General features: G+C 42.4%; 1 protein-coding gene across 1 annotated transcript in view; it reads right to left on the minus strand.

Moving 5' to 3' along the window:
* LOC100656828 (class I histocompatibility antigen, Gogo-OKO alpha chain-like) overlaps positions 1–20,488 on the minus strand; it is a 120,817-nt gene that overhangs the window by 86,896 nt on the left and 13,433 nt on the right. The gene's annotated exons all lie outside the window — the stretch shown is intronic.

Consider the following 20,488-nt stretch of genomic DNA (forward strand, 5'->3'; position numbering starts at 1 on the left):
CCCAAAGCCGAGGGAGCTAAGTTTCCATCCCAGAGAACCTGGAAACCCAGGTCTGAGGGGTCTCCACACAGAATCCAGAGGGTGTGACCAACACCGAGAGTCTGGAGGGCAAGGCCATTGCTCAGCTGATCTCAGAGAGATTTATCTTTAAGACTTGAGAGTGAATGTAATTTGTTCTGCTGGATTTTGGACTTGCTTGGTGCCCATTATCCCTCCTTTCCCTCCAATTTCTATTATTTGTAATGGAAATATCTACCTTGTGTTTATTCCACTATCATACTTTGGAAACAGATGACTTGTATTCTAGATTTCACAGGAATGCAGATGAAGAGAAACTTTGCCCTAGGATAGAATACACCTAAAATCTCACCCATATTTGATTTAGATGATTCGAAGATGAGATTTTGGACTTGGAGTTGACTTAAGACTTTTGGGATGATGTGATGCGGTGAATGTATATTATATGTCGAAAGGACATGAATTTTGGGGGCCAAAGGGTGGAATGATATGGATTGAACTATGTCTCCCAAAAACATATGTTGTAAATCCTGACCTTTATGCCTGTGGTTATAATCTCATTTGGGAATGGGTTGTCTTTGTTACGTTAATGAGACAGGGTTAGTGCAGGGTATATTTTGAGTCAACGTCTCTTTAGACATAAAACAGATTAAACAAGCTAGCAGATGAGAGATGGGGAAGAGAGATGCCAAGAGTCACATGGTTGTCTCCAAGAAACCAGGAAGCTGAAGAGGCAAGGACCTTCCTCCAAAGCTGACAAAGAGAAAGCCTTCCCCTAGAGCTGTGTCTCTAAATTGGTACTTGCAGCCTTCTGAAATGTGAGAAAATAAATTTCTGTTTGTTAAAGCCACCCACTTGTGGTATTTCTCTTATATCAGCACTAGGTAATTAAGAGGTCTTAACAAACAGCATGAAGAGATGGTAAGCAGAGAGATGTAAAAACTGCGTAAGGATGGTTTCTGACCTCCTTTCACTTCATGAGGGAGGAGAACCAAGATCAACAGACCAAGGTTGGTTCCTTTGAAACAGAGGTCAGACATGCCTCCTCTCTCCTCAATCTTTACTAATTCTCACCCCAACCATCCCTCCCACTGCACTGTCTACTTCTCTGCTGTGTTCAATAGTTTATTGCAATGACCACACAGAACTCACAGACAATACTAACGATTATGAGGTTTCTTAGGGAAGTAACAGGTTATATTCAGGTTCAGGAATGATCAGTATACAGTACTTCCATCAGGACAGCCTTTTCCCAGCCGCGCTCACAGACATGCCTCTCCCTGGCCCTCTGTCTCTGCATAGACACTCATCTTTCTTACTCCAAGGGCTGGGAAGCCCACTGCACAGTCTCTCCTGCCAGCCTCTCCTGCCTCCACTCTTCTGCCACTGCTTCTCTGCCACAGTTATTCACCATCTTCAGGTTAAATCTACAAGAAAACATCGAGAATAAAAGCTTAATAAGTGTGGGAAGTCATAATTTCTACAGTAGCCTATTGGATCCATGGCCCAACTGAAACCACCATGAAGGAACAGGATATTCAGTGAGGAATTCATCCAACAAATAAACACACTAATACCTGCAAAGCCTAAACCACCTCCACTACCTGTGCCTTTACTGATCATAGACAGTTTATTGAACAGTGTGCCAAGTCTGCTAAGGCTTTGGAGATATTGTGAAATTATGTAAAGAGTGCTTCTATAGAGCTTGGAGCTTCATGTGAGTGACACACATTTATAAATAACCACAAGTAAATATGAAATTATGACCGTGATAAGGAAAACTGGGGGTGTTATTAAAGCTTGTAATTGGGGGAAGACTTTACTAAATATATTCACACAATTTTACCTACTACACTGAAAAAAAATAGTATTTTTATGACCATTCTTATTTTTGATGACACTGTAAAAGGGGCACGTGGGACTGAGACATCTGACACTGTAGAGTTTCCAGAACCAGTTGCCATTTATTACCTCTCTTATCTGTCTTTCTGGGCCTGTTGAGGTCAAGGGGTCCTAACTTCCATCTACATGGTGGTGTAGTGGCTAAGTGCTTGGCTGCTAACCAAAGGATGTGTGTCAGAATCGACTCGACAGCAAATGGCTTGGGTTTTGTTTTTTTAAAGCTTTCTTTCCAGCTTTTGGTGGTTCTATTTTGTCATTTTCCCCCTCGATATATCCTTTACCTCAGACTCCCTCCCTGAGGTTACAGTGAGGAGGTTCAGCCAAGCCCAGCAATACTGTGTGGATTCTATCACTTCTGTCCCTGAAATGGCCCTGTTGCGAATTGAATTGTGTCCCCCAAAAATTTGTGTTGTAAATCCTAACTCCTATACCTGTGCTTTTAATTCCATTTGGGAATGGATTTTCTTTATTACGTGAAGAGGCCATATCAGTGTAGGGTGTGTTTTAAGCCAATCACATCTGAGATATAAAAAGAGAAGAGATGCCACGTGAAAATCATCATGGAACCAAGAACCAGGAGCTGAGAAGAGTACGGACCTTCATACAGAGCTGACAGAAAGGGAAAGCCTTCCCCTAGGGCCTATGCCCTGATTTCAGACTTCTAACCTAAACTGGGAGAAAATAAATTTCTGTTCATTAAAGCTACCCACTTAAGGTATTTGTGTTACAGAGGCCTTAGATAAATAAGACAGGCCCATTATCTAAATTGAATGTGATAGTCTTTTCCTTCACAGCAACTTATACTATATTTGGGTGGGTTTATCCAACTGACCTGAATAGGTAACAGCTTTAAATGAGGCACAGATGACTAGAATCATCTCCAGCTAATCTAGTCAGTAGTTAAGCATTTCTGCAATTAGGCCCTAATGCTTATTGGGATAACGTGTGTGTGTGTGTGTGTGTGTGTGTGTGTCTCAGTGCCCAGGCTTGAGGGTTTTGAGACAAATCTCTACCCTGTATTCACTCTTTCAGAAATAGCTCCTGGCTTTCTAGTGGGCCCTGGTAGATTCTGAAAGCCAGGATCACGGTACAGCAAATGACACAGTAAATTGATATGCTCATCATAACCAGGATTTTATATGATCCACCATGCTCCCCAGCACTCAGGCCTCATGGAGAAGTGGTGTGTGCAGCATCAGACTTGAGCAGGTCCTGCAAGCACAGGTAAGTTTCATAACAAGGTGGACAACACTCCTAAAGCTCTTATCATTGTGTAGAATCCACTCTCCATTGTCTCATGCTTGCAGTTCATGTGGAGTTCTCCATGGCCAGTTGACTATAGAGGAAGAAATTTGAACCTCATTTACATATGGTTTTAAACACGCTTTGAATAGTCAAAAGTGGACTGCTACAGCATTATAGTTCCATTCTGGAACGTTCATAAAGAACACAGAAAGAGAATTCCTCACACTGGGCAGATTTCAAGCTGACCATCTAGAAGTCCACTTTGCCAAAAGGAGAAATGTGTTGGAGTTGGATCTTCATCAATGCATGGGCAATGTCTAATAGTTTGTTCAAGTGTCCAGTGGGTTAGAAAGACTGTGGAAAGGGGCTTTGGGAAATACTTGTGAACCACTAATGCAACACATTGGGTATCTATACCTACTTCGTGCTAAAAAAATGCATGAACAAAATATTAAAAAAATCTTCCACAAAAAAATTAAAGAGCTGCACTTCAGCGGGAATTGTCTAGCCATAATCCAGAAAGCTCTCAATTTGCTTTTGTCTTGAAGTCATTTACTGAATGCGGAAAACTTAAGCTTAGCTTTGTGCCCCCACAGCACATTTGGAAAAGAAAGAAATGCCCAGGGAACAATTAAGTGAGAAACCTAATAGGATGATTGGCCCCATTAAGCTGGGACCTCAAAGGGCCAGGTTCCTCAGCGTAAAGGAAATGTCTCACTCTGAGGACTACAGGGGCAGGCACCCTGGTGCTGAGTGAAGTGGGAGAAAAACCTTGTTCCTGAGTTTTAACTGCAAGTGACCTCTCAGACAGATTTGCAGCCCAAGCTCACACTATCTGTGTGGTCTGAAAATCCTCAAGCCATGAATTCAGTTTAAAGTAGGCCAGACTGCAAGGCACTTACCATAGAGTCAATTCTGGTTCATAGCGACCCCATGTGTGCACAGCAGAAGTGCTCCATAAGGGTTTCATAAGGAAGTTACCTTTCTGAAGAAGATCACCAGTACTATCTTCTGACACCCCTTGAAATGAGTTGGAACTGCCAACCTGTTAGCTACTAGTCAAGCATTTAACCATTCGTGCCACCCAGGGGAATCCTTACTCTCTCATCTAGGCTTTGAAAATTCCAACTCATAGTTTTATATGCTTCTAACTCACAAAAAAAGGACCACACTTACTGGTCAGACAGAGACTGGAGAAACCCTGAGAGTATGGCCCCCAGACACCCTTTTAACTCAGTACTGAAGTCACTCCTGAGGTTCAATTCACCCTTTAACCAAAGAATAGACAGGCCTACAAAATACAACAAGACTAAATGGGCACAGCAGCCCAGGGGCAAGGACAAGAAGGCAAGAGGTGACAGGAAAGCTGATAATTGGGAACAAAGGTTGAGAAAGGGAGAGTGGCAACCAATGTCATAAAGCAATATGTGCCTTAATTGTTCATCAAGAAATGAATTTGTTCTGTAAATCTTCATCTAAAGTACAATAAAAAATAATAATCATTTCATAAGCAGAATGAGCACTTAAGAGTAAGAAAACAAAAGCAAACTACGTTCACAAGAAGAAAGGCACCCTGAAAAAACAAGCAGGCATGACAGCAGAATCAAGTAACTCAGATAATAGAATAATAAGAAAACGATATAAAATAGCTTACAAAACAAGCTTTAATATAAGGAAATTAGAATGTATAAAAATGTTCAAGAAAATTGGGATAGAATAATACTGTATATAACATTTAAATAACATTTAGAAATGAAAATATAATGATAAAAGTGAAAACTTCAATGGATTTTTCCAGACAAAAACAGAGAATGTGACACAAGTAGACTGTTACTAATGGAAGTTTTAAAGAATCTACTTTAGGTAGAAGAAATCCCACATGGAAGTAATGAAAGAAAGAATACAAAAAATGGGTAAGTATATCAGTAAATTTAAATGAACACTAACTATGAAAAAATTAAAATAACTGACGAGATTAAAAACGGCTAGTATATATGTTGGGAAGGGGTAAATACAGTTAATTTAAGTCTAAACTGTCCATTTCCCCCACAATAATGCTGGAGATACAGATATATTTATAATCTGACAAAAGTTTTCAAACTGAATTTCTTGCTCAATATGTGATCTGTTGTTTGTTCTGTACATTTCAGGATAGGGCATATAAAGAGAATATTTTGTGGGTCTCCATATGCTAAATTTCCAACTTATTGCTGGACTCCTCAGTAATTCAGGTACTCTAATGTCATCTTTTTTTTTTTTTTTTAATGTCATAAATAATGAAGATACAAACCCAACTGTGGAGTTTTCACTTCTTGCTGTTAGTTACCGTCTTGTCAATTCCGATTCATGGTGACCCCATGTGTGCAGAGTAGAACTGTTCCATAGGGTTTTCAAGGCTGTGACATTTCAGAAACAGATCACCAGCCCTTACTTTCAAGGCTTCTGTGAGAGGGTTTGAACCGCCAACTTTTCGAATAGTAGCTGCAGCACCACCCAGGAACTCCAGAGTTCTCACTACTGGGGAGTAGTCCACAATAACATGGTATTAACAATGCGTGGCTAATTGCCTCCATGAACAACTAACCTCTTCACCATGAGACCAGAAGAACTAGATGGTGCCAGGCTACCACGAACCTGTTGTCATCGAATAAATTCTGACACATGGCAACCCTATAGGATGAAGTAGAACTTACCCATAGGGTTTCCAGGGCTGCAATCTTACGTAAACAGACTGCTACATCTTTTCCCATAGAGAAGTTGGTGAGTTCAAGGCTACTTGGGCTCTGTTACTGAATATTTTAATCAAAGATTCTAAAAAAGAACCCTGATCGAAAAAGAGAAAGCAGAACAGATTTGCAAATTCTTATGGAATCCAGACTTTCTGGAACCATTGAGACTAGATGAACCCCCAAAGTTATTGCCCTGAGATAATCTTTAACCCTTAAAACTTAAAATATTTCCTGAAGTCTTCTTTAAACCAAACAATACTTTAGATTCATTAGTAAAGAATGTCTTCCTTGAGCACTGTGCTCTTTTAAAGAACTATCTGCATGTGATCAAAGTTGTAACAGCAGCTTGAAAGGTTACACAGGAAGTTCAGAGAGCAGTGAGTTGATGTGAACAGAAAAGGAACAGTTAAGGAAGGTGAAAACGGTTGCACGACTTGAAGGCTGTAATCGATAGCATTCAATTGTACATGCGGAAATGGTTGAATTGGTGTATGTTCTCCAGTGTATATGTTCAACAATAACAAAGAAAAATAAAATATGTATATTTTTAATATGTATTCTTTTTTTTTTTATTCATGGAGTTAAAGCAAAAAAAATTCCTGTCAAGTCAATTTCGACTCATATCGACCCTATAGGACAGAGTAGAAGTGCCCCATAGGCTTTCCAAGGAGCGGTTGGTGGATTCGAACTACCAGCCTTTTGGTTGGCAGCCATAACACTTAACCACTCTACAACTGGGGCTCATGGAGCCTGAGGGACTTGACAGTTTATGTTTTTTCAGAACCGTGTGGTGAGATCCACGTATCCTGGACTGTAAGGTTTAAAGCTCTCAGTTGGATTCAAACGGACACTGGGGAAGTAAGTTTAAAATAAACCCCAGTGGATATGAAATTATTTTAAACAGTTATTAATCACAGTCTCAAGCAATGCATTCCCCTTAGGCTAATAGCCATATTTACATCATTATAACAGAAGGACCTGTTCAGAAAGAAGAGGCAGCTTCAGGCCAATCTTGGCCAAATACTAGAGTGGATTAAGAACAAGGCAGTTACAGGCATGTGTGTTTGCTTTTGACATGCAGAGTCTGATACTTTAGCTCCATACTTAATACGTTCCAGGGAATGTTATATACTGTGTTTTGAAGAGATGTGGTGAGCACAAATTCGATCTGCTAAATTCTTTCAAAAAGGTGTCTCACAGGTGTCTTATAGTTAGTACTCTGAAATTGCCTGTAAGACTAGGTATAGAGTCATTCCTAGAAGGCTAGTTCAGAATTTAGAAGCAAACGACATAGCGTTTGCGGGTGGAGGGGAGGGGGTTGGGGGGTAAGGAGAGGCTTACTGCCTATTGCCACCTAGTGGAAAAATCGGGTAATTGCATCTGGGTAGGTTCAGTTATAGAGCCGGAAAGAACTTTGGAACCCAGCATAGTCAGATACGCCGATTTTCAGATAAAGTGAAGGGACAACTAACTCAAACCACCTGACATCCAGCACTAATATTATCCAATACATGTCACTATCTCTCTTATCTCAAAATATTGTTTTTAGTTCTCCTTACGCTCTACTATAATAGGTTAAAATCAATGTGTATAATTTTCATGGCGCTTTCACACACATTAACTCACTTGAGCCTTCCAAGAAACTCGTGAGATTGTCAGAGAACTTATTATTCTCATTTTGCCAATAAGTCAAACGAGGCTCAAAAATGTTAAATAAAACTTCCAAGTTAAGAGTAGGGAGCTCCTGGAATACAGATCCTTTGACCTTCCAATAATTCTCTTTCCTTCTACTTTTCAAACATGGAAAAAATATCAGATTGATTATATCGTCATATCCTAGTCAGTAACTGGATGTACTGAAAGCTAGACCGGGACAATGTTGCAGATGACCTCGATGTCAGAGTTTAAATACTTTACTATATTCCATCACTCCAAACTAATTTTTTCTTTTTTTAATTAGGGCATGTAAGGTAATGTATTGAGAGATTAAATCCACGGCACCTAATGCAAGTCCTCCAACTAGTATGCCCTCAATGCTTGTTGAATAAATGTACTTAAAAAGGTTAAAGTTTGGAAGTGAGGGAAGGAGGCTTAAAAAAGAAATGTGAAAGCTCCTTTATCACTAGATAAAATGATAAAAGGCCTGTAAGCGCCCTGGGCTTAGAAAGTAGAGGAAGAGGTAGGAAAATGCCAGAACGAAGTGCCTGATTCATCATAGCAGGGGAAAGAGATAAGGAGGAAACTCAAAGGAGCTCTTCTTGGGTGGGGAGTCTCAGTCTAGATTTTGTCAGGAAAACAGAGCGACTCTCGTATTCCAGAACCAAAGGCTTAAGTGAGGAATAGGGGCTTTTACACTAATATTGGAAAAACTGGAAAGTCAAAGGTCAGTGAAGGCCTGAGACGCTGCAGTTGGAAGGTTGGAGAAGCATACGCCAAGACCTCAGCCTGAAGCACTGAAGGGAGTGGTTCTCAAAATATTGCTTAGAAATTACTATAACTCTCGTAAAAACTCTAAGAAATCTCCCACCATTTGTCTCAGTCTGCATAGGCAAACAGGAGGCTCTCAGACCTTGGAGAGAAGCTGCTGAGAATCCCATTGCCCAGCATCTGCCTGCAACCACCTCCCAAGGATGATGACCTCTCTCTCTCTTCTCTGTCCCAAGTCTCACGCGGTCCCTCCATGTACAGGGAAGGGGATTCGGGAGATGTATTTCCTAGCTTTCCCTCTGCAGAGAAGATGTTGGAAGAAGGATGCTGCATTGACAACACACAATCCGGCACATGAGTTAATACCAGGAAGTGCAGGTGGGTTGACTGAGAAGGGGCCACTAGCTGGTGTAAACTAGTGATGAGTTTTTGAGCTTCTTTTAAATTCAACAAGTATTTTTTCGTAGCTAGGATGTGTTAGGGACTGTAAAAAGTGGAGGCTCATGGTTTGCACAACTTTCCACAGCAAGATTCAAAAAGGACTTTGGAAGATCATTGTTTTAACCAGGACAGAGGCAGACCTTTGGATTGGAAAATGTTGTATTATGTTCTCTAGATGCCAGAGGCTCATGGTATGCAGTCTACAATAGCCTGGCTACAGCAATTCCTAGTGCAGTACAAGGAATTCCTAAATATAGCCCTTCTAGTCATGTGACTTACACACAATGATTGAGTGGGAGTGTGCGAATAAGGTGTAAGGCACCTGCGATGGTTGGGGTTATGTGTCAGCTTGGCTAGACCATGATTCCCAGTATTGTGTGGCTGTCTTCCTTTCTGTGATCTGATGTAATTATCCTAATTATCCTCCATTTTACGTGTTGTATATCCTAAGCCCTATAGGTTAATGAGGCGGCATTAGTGTGGGTTGTATCCTGAGTCAGTCTTGCAAGAAGGCCTGAGTCAAGTCCCACCCAAACTCAAGTCATGCCCTTCTCTGGGGAGTAGCCTGCATACAATGTGTATATGTGGGTGCCCTGGTGGGGCCCTCTCTCTCTCTCCCTCTCTGTCTTCCTCTGGATCCTACAACTGCCTCATCACTCTCTGACCTCCGGTTCTCGGGTCTTGAGGAAGTAGCCTGACATCTGATCTGCCAATTCAGGATTTGCCTGTTTTCACAGCCCTCATTCACCAGCTTCTGTAGCCCTGTGAGCCTGCAGCCTTTCACCTGGCCTGCTAATTTTAGTTTGTCAGCCCCTGAGGTCATGTAAGTTAGGAGAAGCCTAACCCTAACCCATGGATATAGCACTTACCAACTAAGTAAGCCATTTCAGTGATACGGTTCCGTGAGTTCTGTGAGACAGAACCCAAGGACGGGAGGGAAAGTACTGAGGGGAGGAGGAGTAGTTGATGTTAGAGATGATGGAGTAGTACAGCAATCTGGAAAAATTGGGCATTTGGGACATCTTTAACTTCTGCCTCATAGGAACCAGCTTTGTGCTGATCATTATAAAAGAAACTATTCACCTAAGTCAACTAGAAGTTTGAAATGAGTTCAGGGTTTAGGAATAAAGTTCAGTGAGAGGCAGAACTGGTAAGGTAGTGCTTTTTCCATGTTAATCAATCAACCTCAAAGACATTTTTTCATATGCGTTTCTGCCTTTTTTTTTTTTTTATCTAATTACATTCTTAGAAGTGCTCAGGGACAGATGAGTATGATTGTGGGTCTGAGTTCTGTGATGCAAAAAGAGAGGAGAAAGGTCTGACATTCCACATAGAAGTGACCCTCAGCCTGAGATGCTGCTGGGACAGTTGCATTCAAAGGCAAAACAGGCCACCTGAAGGTAAACAGAGCTCTATCAAGGGAGTGAGTCCAATTCCCAAACACAGTCCCTGAGGTAGATGGAGAAGCAGCATAAGAAGTGTCCAGGTGTCCAGAGGCCTGTGAGTGTAGGGACTTGGAGCCTTTAGATGCCCTCTCTCACCTCCGTCAGTGCAAGTCAAGGCTTATGTGGAAGTGCTTGGCTGTGGTCGATGGAACTCCAGCAGCCCCTCTAGGGTTGGGTATAATTTGAGAGACAGATGAACACACACACAACTTTGGCCCACCATCACCCTCTCCCTTAGGTAAGTACCCATCACCTACATTTCAGCTTTTCTCTTTTGGGCCCATAACCAATTAGCCACAGGAAAAGTGGCAGGCAAGGGCAAGCAGGACCTGGAATTCACTCTGGGTACCTGAGTTGGGGGGTAGCCATCGAGAGTGACATGGGATTATTATCAGGAGGGCAAGAGGCAGGTCGGACTGGCATCCCAGGGCTATGCCTGGATCCTCTGCATCAAAACACAGAAATTGAACACAAAAATTCTGTAAACCAAAAAGCAACAAATAGTAGAATCCATATATATATATGTAAAACAAAATTTATAAGGTTATTTTATTAGTTTCCCAGAGTAGCAACAAATTATCACAAACTTGGCTGCTTAAAAAAAAATAAATTGATTCTTACAGATCTGGAGTCCAAAAGTCTGGAATCGAGGCATGAGCTGGGCCCCACTCTCTCCCAAGGCTCTAGGGGAGAGTCCTCCCTTGCCTCTTTCAGGTTCTGGTGGCTCCAGGCGTTGCTTGGCTTGTGGCAGCATCACTGCCATCTCTGCCTCCGTCTTCACACGGCCTTCTCCCTGTGCCTCACTATTCTCCCCTTCTGTCTCTCATAAGGACACTAGTCAGTGCATTTAGAGCCCACCCGAGTCCAGGATGACCTTAACTTGAGATCCTTACCTTAATTACATCGGCAAAGGCCCTTCTTCCAAAATAAAGACACATTCTGAGGTTCTAGGTGGACGTAGTTTTTTGGGGGGCACCATTCAACCCACTACAATCATGATATAAGAATTTCTATTTGTGGCAATGCAATTAAAAAATAAATATCCTGACCTATTAAAAAAGCAAGAAATAGTGGCAGAACTTTTTTCAGGAATATGCAAATTAATTGAGACTTCCTTTTTGAGGTTGAAAAAGGATGCATGGAAGGAGCATAAAATCACCTTCTTATTTAAAACTCTGGGTGAGCAGATCAACAGCGCTCCACAGGCAGAGCATTAGCTTTCATTGCCCAGATTATTTCTAATAGTGATTTTGATGTAACAAAACAAAAAAACAGTGGAAAAGCTGGTTTTCACTATTTCCTACCTCTCTTTCCCTTCAGAGAGTTTACAAGCCGTTTATATTGGCTTCCAAATATATTACATCTATTAACCGACTACTCAAATTCCAAAAGAAATAAAGTAGTACATGTTATAAATTTTAAAATAAATATGTAACAAACAAACATTTTGAATTAAAATATGTAGTTCTGTGTGGATTAGTTTTCCAAATGTGTGAAAGGACAACTATACTTTTATCTCTCCTTTATTTTGCTGGACATATTTCTTGCCATCAATTTGCTTTATAAACTACTTGCTTGTTGTTGTTAGGTGCCGTTGAATCGGTTCTGACTCATAGCGACCCTATGCACAACAGAACGAAATACTGCCCCATCATCACAATTGTTATGCTTGAGCTCATGGTTAGTGACACTGTGTCAATCCACCTCGTTGAGGGTCTTCCTGTTTTCCGCTGACCCTGCACGTTGCCAAGCATGATGTCCTTCCCCAGGAACTGATCCCTTCTGACAACATGTCCAAATTATGTAAGACGCAGTCTTGCCATCCTTGCTTCTAAGGAGCATTCTGGTTGTACTTCTTCTAAGACAGGTTTGTTCATTCTTTCCCCAGTCCATGGTATATTCAATATTCTTCACCAACACCACAATTCAAAGGCGTCAATTCTTCTTCAGTCTTCCTTATTCATTGTCCAGCTTTCACATGCATATGATTCAATTGAAAATACCATGGCTTGAGTCAGTCCCACCTTAGTGTTCAAGGTGACATCTTTGCTTTTCAACGCTTTAAAGAGGTCCTTTGCAGCAGACTTACCCAACGCAATGCATCCTTTGATTTCTTGACTGCTACTTTCATGGCTGTTGATTGTGGATCCAAGTAAAATGAAATCCTTGACAACTTCAATCTTTTCTCCATTTATCGTGATGTTGCTCATTGGGCCAGTTGTGAGGATTTTTGTTTCCTTTATATTGAGGTAACATCCACACTGAAGGCTGTGGTCTTTGATTTTCATTAGGAAGTGCTTCAAGTCCTTTTCACTTTCAGCAAGCAAGGTTGTGTCATCTGCATAATGCAGGTTGTTAATGAATCTTCTTCCAATCCTGATCCTCTGTTCTTCTTCGTATAGTCCAGCTTCTCAGATTATTTGCTCAGCATACAGATTGAATAGGTATGGTGAAAGAATACAACCCTGATGCACACCTTTCCTGCCTTTAAACCAATCAGTATCCCTTTGTTCTGTCTGAACAACTGCCTCTTGATCTATGTAAAGGTTCCGCATGAGCACAATTAAGTGTTCTAGAATTCCCATTCTTAGCAATGTTATCCATAATTTGTTATGATCCACACAGTCAAATGCCTTTGCATAGTCAATAAAACACAGGTAAACATCCTTCTGGTACTCTCTGCTTTCAGCCAGGATCCATCTGACATCAGCAAAGATACCCCTGGTTCCACGTCCTCTTCTGGAACCAGCCTGATTTTCTGGCTGTTCCCTGTCGATATACTGCTGCATCCATTTTTGAATGATCTTCAGCAAAATTTTGCTTGCGTGTAGCATTAATGATATTGTTCTATAATTTCTGCATTCAGTTGGATCATCTTTCTTAGGAATAGGCATAAATATGGATATCTTCTAGTTGATTGGCCAGGAAGCTGTCTTCCATATTTCTTGGCATAGATGAGTGAACACCTCCAGCACTGCCTCTCTGTTTGTGGAAACATCACAATTGATATTCCTTAAATTCCTGGAGCCTTGTTTTCCGCCAATGCCTTCAGAGCAGCTTGGGCTTCTTCCTTCAGTACCATTGGTTCCTAATCATTTGCTACCTCTTGAAATGGTTGGACATTGAGTAATTCTTTTTGGTATAATGACTCTGTGTATTCCTTCCATCTTCTTCTGATGCTTCTTGTGTCCCCATAGAATCCTTCACTATTGCAGCTTAAGGCTTGAATTATTTCTTCAGTTCTTTCAGCTTGAGAAAGGCCGAGAGTGTTCTTCTCTTTTGGTTTTCTATCTCCAGCTCTTTCCACTTGTCATTATAATGCTTCTCGAGCCTTTGAAATAGTCTGTTCAGTTCCTTTACTTCAGCATTTCTTCCTTTTGCTTTAACTGCTCAACTTTCATGAGCAAGTTTAAGAGCCTCCCCTGACATCTGTCTTGGTCTTTTCTTCCTTTTCTGTCTTTTCGATGACCTCTTGCTTTCTTCATGTGTGATGTCCTGAAGTCATTCCACAACTCGTCTGGTCTTGGGTCACTAGTGTTCAATGTGTTAAATCTATTCTTGAGATAGGTGGGATATACTTAAGGTCGTATTTTAGCTTTCGTGGACTTGCTCTGATTTTCTTCTGTTTCAGCTTGAACTTGAGTATGAGCAATTGATGATCTGTTCCAGAGTCAACCCCTGGCCTTGTTCTGACTGATGATATTGAGCTTTTCCATTGTCTGTTTCCACAGATGTAGCCAATTTGATTTCTGTGTGTTCCATCTGGTGAGGTCTATGTGTATAGTCACAGTTTATGTTGGTGAAAGAAGGCATTTGCAATGAAGAAGAGGTTGGTCTTGCAAAATTCTATCAGTCAATCTCCAGCATTGTTTCTATTACCAAGACCATATTTTCCAACCACTGATCCTTCTTCTTTGTTTCCAACTTTTGCATTCCAATCAGCAGTAATTATCGATGTATCCTGATTGCATGTTCGATCAATTTCGGACTGCAGCAGCTGATAAAAAATCTTCTGTTTCTTCATCTTTGGCCTTAGCGGTTAGTGCGTAAATTTGAATAATAGTCGTATCAACTGGTCTTCCTTGTAGGCGTATGGATATTATCCTATCACTGACAGCATTGTACTTCATGATAAGTCTTGAAGTGTTCTTTTTGACGATGAATGCAACATCATTCCTCTTAAGGTTGTCATTCCCAGCATAGTAGACCATATGATTGTCTGATTCAAAATGGCCAATACCAGTCCATTTCAGCTCACTAATGCCTAGGATATCAATGTTTATGCATTCCATTTCATTCTTGAAGATTTCCAGTTTTCCTAGACTCGTACTTTGTACCATCCAGGTTCCGATTACTAATGGGTGTTTGCAGCTTTTTCTTCTCATTTTGAGTCTTGCCACATCAGCAAATGAAGCTTTACTCCATCCACATCGTTAAGGTCAACTCTACTTTGAGGTGGCAGCTCTTCTCCAGTAGTCTTTTGAGTGCCTTCCAACCTGGGAGGCTCATCTTCCAGCACTATATCAGACAATGTTCCACTGCTATTTATAAGGTTTTCACTGGCCAATGCTTTTTGGAAGTAGGCTGCCGGGTCCTTCTTCCTAGTCTGTCTTAGTCCAGAAGCTCAGCTGACAGCTGTCCTCCATGGGTGACCCTGCTGGTATCTGAATACTGGTGGCATAGCTTCAAGTATCACAGCAAAAAAAAGCCCCCACAGTATGACAAACTGACAGACACGTGGGGGAAATTACTTACTTTTTTTTGTCTTGCTAAATTACTTGCTAGCAATATATATATGTATATATGTGTGTGTGTGTGTGTGTGTGTGTCAAATATTCTAACCAGATTTTCGTGTTAACAGCATGTTATTGAAATGTTAAAATGTCATAGGTTTGTACTCTTCTTGCTTTATTTTGTATATATTCACTGTGCCAACTTTTCCTTGTGTTCAGAAATACCAAAAGGTATTGAAGGATTCTCTTTAGTATCTTTTTTTTTTTTTTTTTACCTGAACATTTAACCTTTGTGTGTGTGAGAGGCTCTATTAGAAAACATGATGCAGGAGAAACCACCAAAGCTGCACATGTCTTTTCCCAGTCACTGACTGTGGAATACTTTCTTCTGTAATAAAATGGAGACATTATTTTTCTCTCTAAGAGTTGTTGCTAGAGACAACGATCTTGGGTGTTTTTGGGTCCCAATTCCCCAGTACCTGTTGAGAGAAGCCTGACTTTGAATGAGGCAGTGGGGAAATAATCCTGAGTGGTTTCCACTTTTGACAACCCTCTGACGAAAGTTCTGAGGTAGAGCTTTCCCTGAGTTTTATGACATTTATGAGGAAACCCCCTGATGGTCTCCTCCAGCCATCAGGACACTTAGCTCTTAGAGTCTCTTTGCTTCCTAAGATGATATTTCAGAGTCTCTGAAATGAGAACATTCTCCTCTCTCAGGACCCTCAGGAGCTGCTCCAAGGACAAGATCTGCTTCTGAGAGAAAGGCCCAGGATCGATGAAAACTACAGGATATTTTCTTTTGAGGACACTTGTTTCAGAATCCCAGCCCAGTGGCTCCAGCACTAGGCGGTAGGCAGGTGCAGAGCTCTCCTTTACAACCTGGTCTCCCTGAGTGAAGGCTGGGGAGGGTTAAGGTTTGGTTTGAGTTCCTCTGAGTGAGGAATCTGGTCTTACTCATTTCACTAGCTTTTATCAGTATATTTGCTGCTTACTAGCTGTGTGATCACAGACAAGTCAATGAACCATTCTAAGCTTCAGTTTCTTCCTCTGTAAATAAGATTAATAACTTTACTTGCCTCATGATTTAGGTAAAATAAGATATAAGAAGTCATCCACAAAGTTCCTGACACGTAGTAAGTGCTCAACACATGTTGGCTTTTATTTTACCCCCAAAGTAAAATCACAATACCCTTTGCTATTCTCTGATTATTTTCCACAAAAATCAGGTACTATTACAGAACAACAAACATCTTTTCACTTTGGATAAACACAATGTATGCTTACAAATCAATTGGAAAAGATAAACATCTCAACTGAAATCGGTCAAAAGACAGGGATACAAACTTTTTTTTTTAAGGTATGAATATGGTCTCAAATAAATAAAACTAACAGCAACCACAAAACAGGAGAAACTTCAGAGTTTAAAAAATGGCACAACCTGGCTTTCTTGCTTGTAACATAAGGAGGCTCCGGGGGTTTTATGTTGAGTGAGGTAGGCACCGTTGTAAATACATATCCAAAAAGTTACCCTAGAAACCAGGTTGGCAAGTATATCAGTAAACCAGAAGGTAAACAAACTCTTATAGCCTTTTACCCGGTAATTTCACTGCTGTATACATGGTCAACACATTTGCAAAAAAGGAATTTAAGGACAACTGGCCATCTCAGGGTCATTAATATAAAAAAGGAATTAAACATATATACATAGTCAACATGAAAAAGTCAATAAATATTCTATACCAAATTCCATTCAATGAAATAGAATGAGGTCACTGAAATCAAGTTTAGAAGGATAAAACACGATAGGGGAAATGCTTGTGAAATAATAGTAGGGAAAAAGTTGTGTAAAAAGCTGCATTTGCTGTTTAATTCTAATATTTCAGGATTATTTTTATTGTGTAAAGTAGATTTCTTAATGTAAAAAACTTCATATATATACATCAAGTCATAGTAGGTGATTGTAGTTTTTATTTGTACATTTCTTGGTATTTCCTACAAAGAAGTTTCTTTTCAACAAAAAACAAAATAAAACAACAACAAAAGAGCCTGGCAAAAGAAAATCAAAACCTGGATTCAAACAAAGCCTCCATAGCCCTTTCATACTCTCTATATAAGTTATAAGATATGCCTAATTAGGCCAACTGTAAAAGTGACTCACTCTACTAGAATCACAGAACAGATGGCTTTGTAAATTTAACAAATTAAAATTACCCGCACATCAATTTTGTAAGAAGGACATGGTTTCAGGAAATCAGTGTCATGCCTGCATTCTCCACCTATAACAGAGGAGGCTGGATCCTCTTCTTCTAGTGCTTGCCCCGTCCCCAGTCCCTCCTGGCCCTGCTGCTCAGAATCCTAAAGAGCATGAGGAGAAATACCCGCCCAGACCCAGCACCTGCCACTCAGAAATGGCCGTAGGACTAGCCTGTCTGGTACAGTGAGGCCTGAGCCTCGCCTGGCCTCCAGCCTCTGTCTCCTTCCTGAAGCTTCTCAGCCTGCTCCTCGGCCTCCAGTTCCCAGCATCCTCCTTGCCACACACCCCTGTCTCACCTAACCCACCTGACAGGCTCCACGCAGACAGCCCTTATCCAGGCTGAGGCCCTGCACACTTGCCAATCAGGCCCCCTCCCAGATTTTCCTGTATATCTGGGGGTCATTATCTCTGACTCAGCTGAAACAGAGTCAGGAGATGGGCAATTCAGCCACTTGGGGTGGGGACTCACAAGCGAAACAACGGTGACACAAGCTCCCACCCCTTCCCTTCCTCAGCTCTTTTTCCTCTAGATCACAGCTCCAGCCACCAGAGCTTCAGCTACCACAGCCCCAAGGAGAACCAGGCTGCAGAGATTCCCATAATATGGACAGTGGTCTGAGGAGGTGTCTTTGGGAAGAGAAGGGAAGGTGAGGGACCCTTACTCCCCAGCCTCAGCCATGACAATGCTGTAGGTACCCAGAAAGCCCCCTGCCTTCCCTGAGAAGAAGCTCTACCCTGTCCCCCTCCTTACCCCATCTCAGGATAAGGGGCTCAGGGACCCCCTCCTGCTGCCCATGGTGTGTGTATCTCTGCTCCTCTCCAGAGAGCACCACCACAGCTACCCACTTCTGGAAGGTCCCGTCTCCCAAAGGCCTGATCTTCACAAGCTCCATGTCCTTCATCTGGCCCTCTTTGTCCTGCTCCAGGTCATTGTGATCTCTGCCAGGTAGAAGCTCCAGACCCAGCACTTCAGCGTGACCTCACAGTCAGAGATGGTGTGGTGGGTCATGGGTGTTAATGGTGAATCTGCGAAAAAGGGTCAAAGAGAATTTGGAGTCTTTGATTTTCTTCCCATTATCCCTTAAGGGGAGGCACATTTAACCACCACGGGAATGGACAGGATCTTTGGGGAGGGAAAATGAGAAAATTAAGCATTAGCTTTACTCATAGGAGTCTATAAGGAAATGCTGTTTTAAAGCAGGTTGTAGCCCACACACTTTGGAGGCTTCAGGTGTCAGTGACAGGAAGAGGCACTTTTGGTTCTTCACAGGTAAAGGCAGGGTCAGGGGAGCAGCAGGCCTGGAACAGAGGTTTAAGGCAAAGTATGAGAGAAACCCCAACAGAGCTTGATCTCCATGCCAGATTCCTAAGAAACTCCTGTTCAGTTATTTCCCTTGACCTTTTTTTTTATTTTTTTTTTCTATTTTCCCACCCAAAGCTTCATGGTCCCTAAATGTCCCAGAAAGCCCTGGGCAAGGTGATGGATCCAGAGACCCAGACTCTTAGCCTCCCCATCAGAACGTCATAAACTGGGGGAACTGTTGTCAGATAGGTGCTATCCTCTCTCTTGTCCTTAGGGACATCACGTGAGGACACAGACCGTGCCTGAGGGAGGTCCAGGGAGGCTGCCCCGCACGTTCTCGCTCCCTGAGTGAGGCAGCACTCCCTCTGGTTGTCCACAAGGCCAATCCACGCACCTGGCCTCCCTGGGGCCTGGAGCTCCACTGCCCCGGCTGGCTGTCCTTCCTCTGTCCTGTCACCATCCTGAAGCTCGGATCCCCTTCAGGAAGCTGGAATCCGTCCCTGGCCCGCAGAGCGCTGACACTGCGCGGGAGGCTGGGGGTTCCTGCCCCTGAAGTTGACCACGCAATGGGGAAGGAGGGGTGAGATCCCGGCCCCCGCCACTGTCTGCCTGCCCCCTTGGTCTTTAAGACGGTCATTGGCTCCAACAGGTGTCGGCACGGCTCAAATCTAAACTGAAACAAAGTACAAACACTGGGGGCTATCTTCTAGGTATGGGGGTCCAACGGGGAAGAAAGGTAAGGAAGGGGGAGGAAGGGAGTAATCCAAAGGGGGTGAGGTCTCACGCCCCGAACCAGGACGACCGTCACCTCCCTCCCCAAAGGCAGTTTCCCTCCAGACCCCGCGTCACCCCGGCAACGGCAGGACCAGGACCTTCGAGAGAAGCAGGAGGAGGGTTCAGGTCACCGAGATCCAACCCTTTGGGACGCACAGAGTCGGTGGAGAGCGCTGATTCCCTTTAGGCTCCTTCGTGGAAGTAAACTAACTCTGATCAGCTTCTCTGGAAGCGGATACCCAATGAAAACCGACCTTGGAGAGTGTCATCTGTTTGCAGGCAGAACAGCCTGAGAGAGATTGCAAAGGAAAAGTGAAAGTTATGAAAAAGCCCTACTTCAATGGACTCCCTGGTGCTCCTTCCCACTATGCCGCCTCCACACCCTCTTTATTGTCCTCGGAATCCCAGACACCGCCCTCAAGGCTGACACTCTGAGATCCAAACCTGGAGACACTGAGAACTTTCCCTGAGCCCCCTCCTCTGACCACAGGACACTCTTGCCCGCTGTGTCCCGAAGAGCTCTCTCTCTCTCGCTTGCTCGCTCTGTTCTCTCTCAGTCTCTCTGTCTCTCTGTCTCTCTCTCTCTCACACACACACACACACACACACACACAGTGACAGAAAGAACCAACCTCTCGGTCCACTCTTCCTCCATTTCTAGAATCTTGCCACTGCACCTGGTCTCTTTTCTTCTCACTTTCTTACCTTAGGCTTCTCTCCCAGCATCTTCTTCCCCACAAAACTTACCCCACAGATCTCAAGCACAGACAATGGAAACCATCAAGGACAGACAGCTGATGACTGAAGGCTTCAGATAGTGGTTCCCTTACAGGCAGTTTTGTTCCATTATCTTTTTTTTTTTTTCGTTATCTTACATTTTAACAATTACCCCTTTGACTGCTTCTCATGTATCAAACTGACTTTCAGCTGGCTTCACAAAGCAGGCAAGGGTACTGGGTTCACTCTGTCTAAGAACAACGTTTGTGTGGCTTTGGGATTGTAGCAAATTATAATTACCCGTATAGCATACCTGTGAATTAATCTATGCACATCACAGACAGATCAATATACAAAGCATCTCAGGAGACACAATGTATTCACATGCTTTAGTAAGTAGTGTGTACAAATATTCACTAACACATTTTTTATTATCTATATTACAAATATTCAAAACGGTCCCAACCAGTTCCAATGCTTTGTCTTTGGAGATGTGTTTT

This window comes from Loxodonta africana, chromosome 1 (genome assembly GCF_030014295.1).
Source record: "Loxodonta africana isolate mLoxAfr1 chromosome 1, mLoxAfr1.hap2, whole genome shotgun sequence".
Lineage (NCBI taxonomy): Eukaryota > Metazoa > Chordata > Mammalia > Proboscidea > Elephantidae > Loxodonta > Loxodonta africana.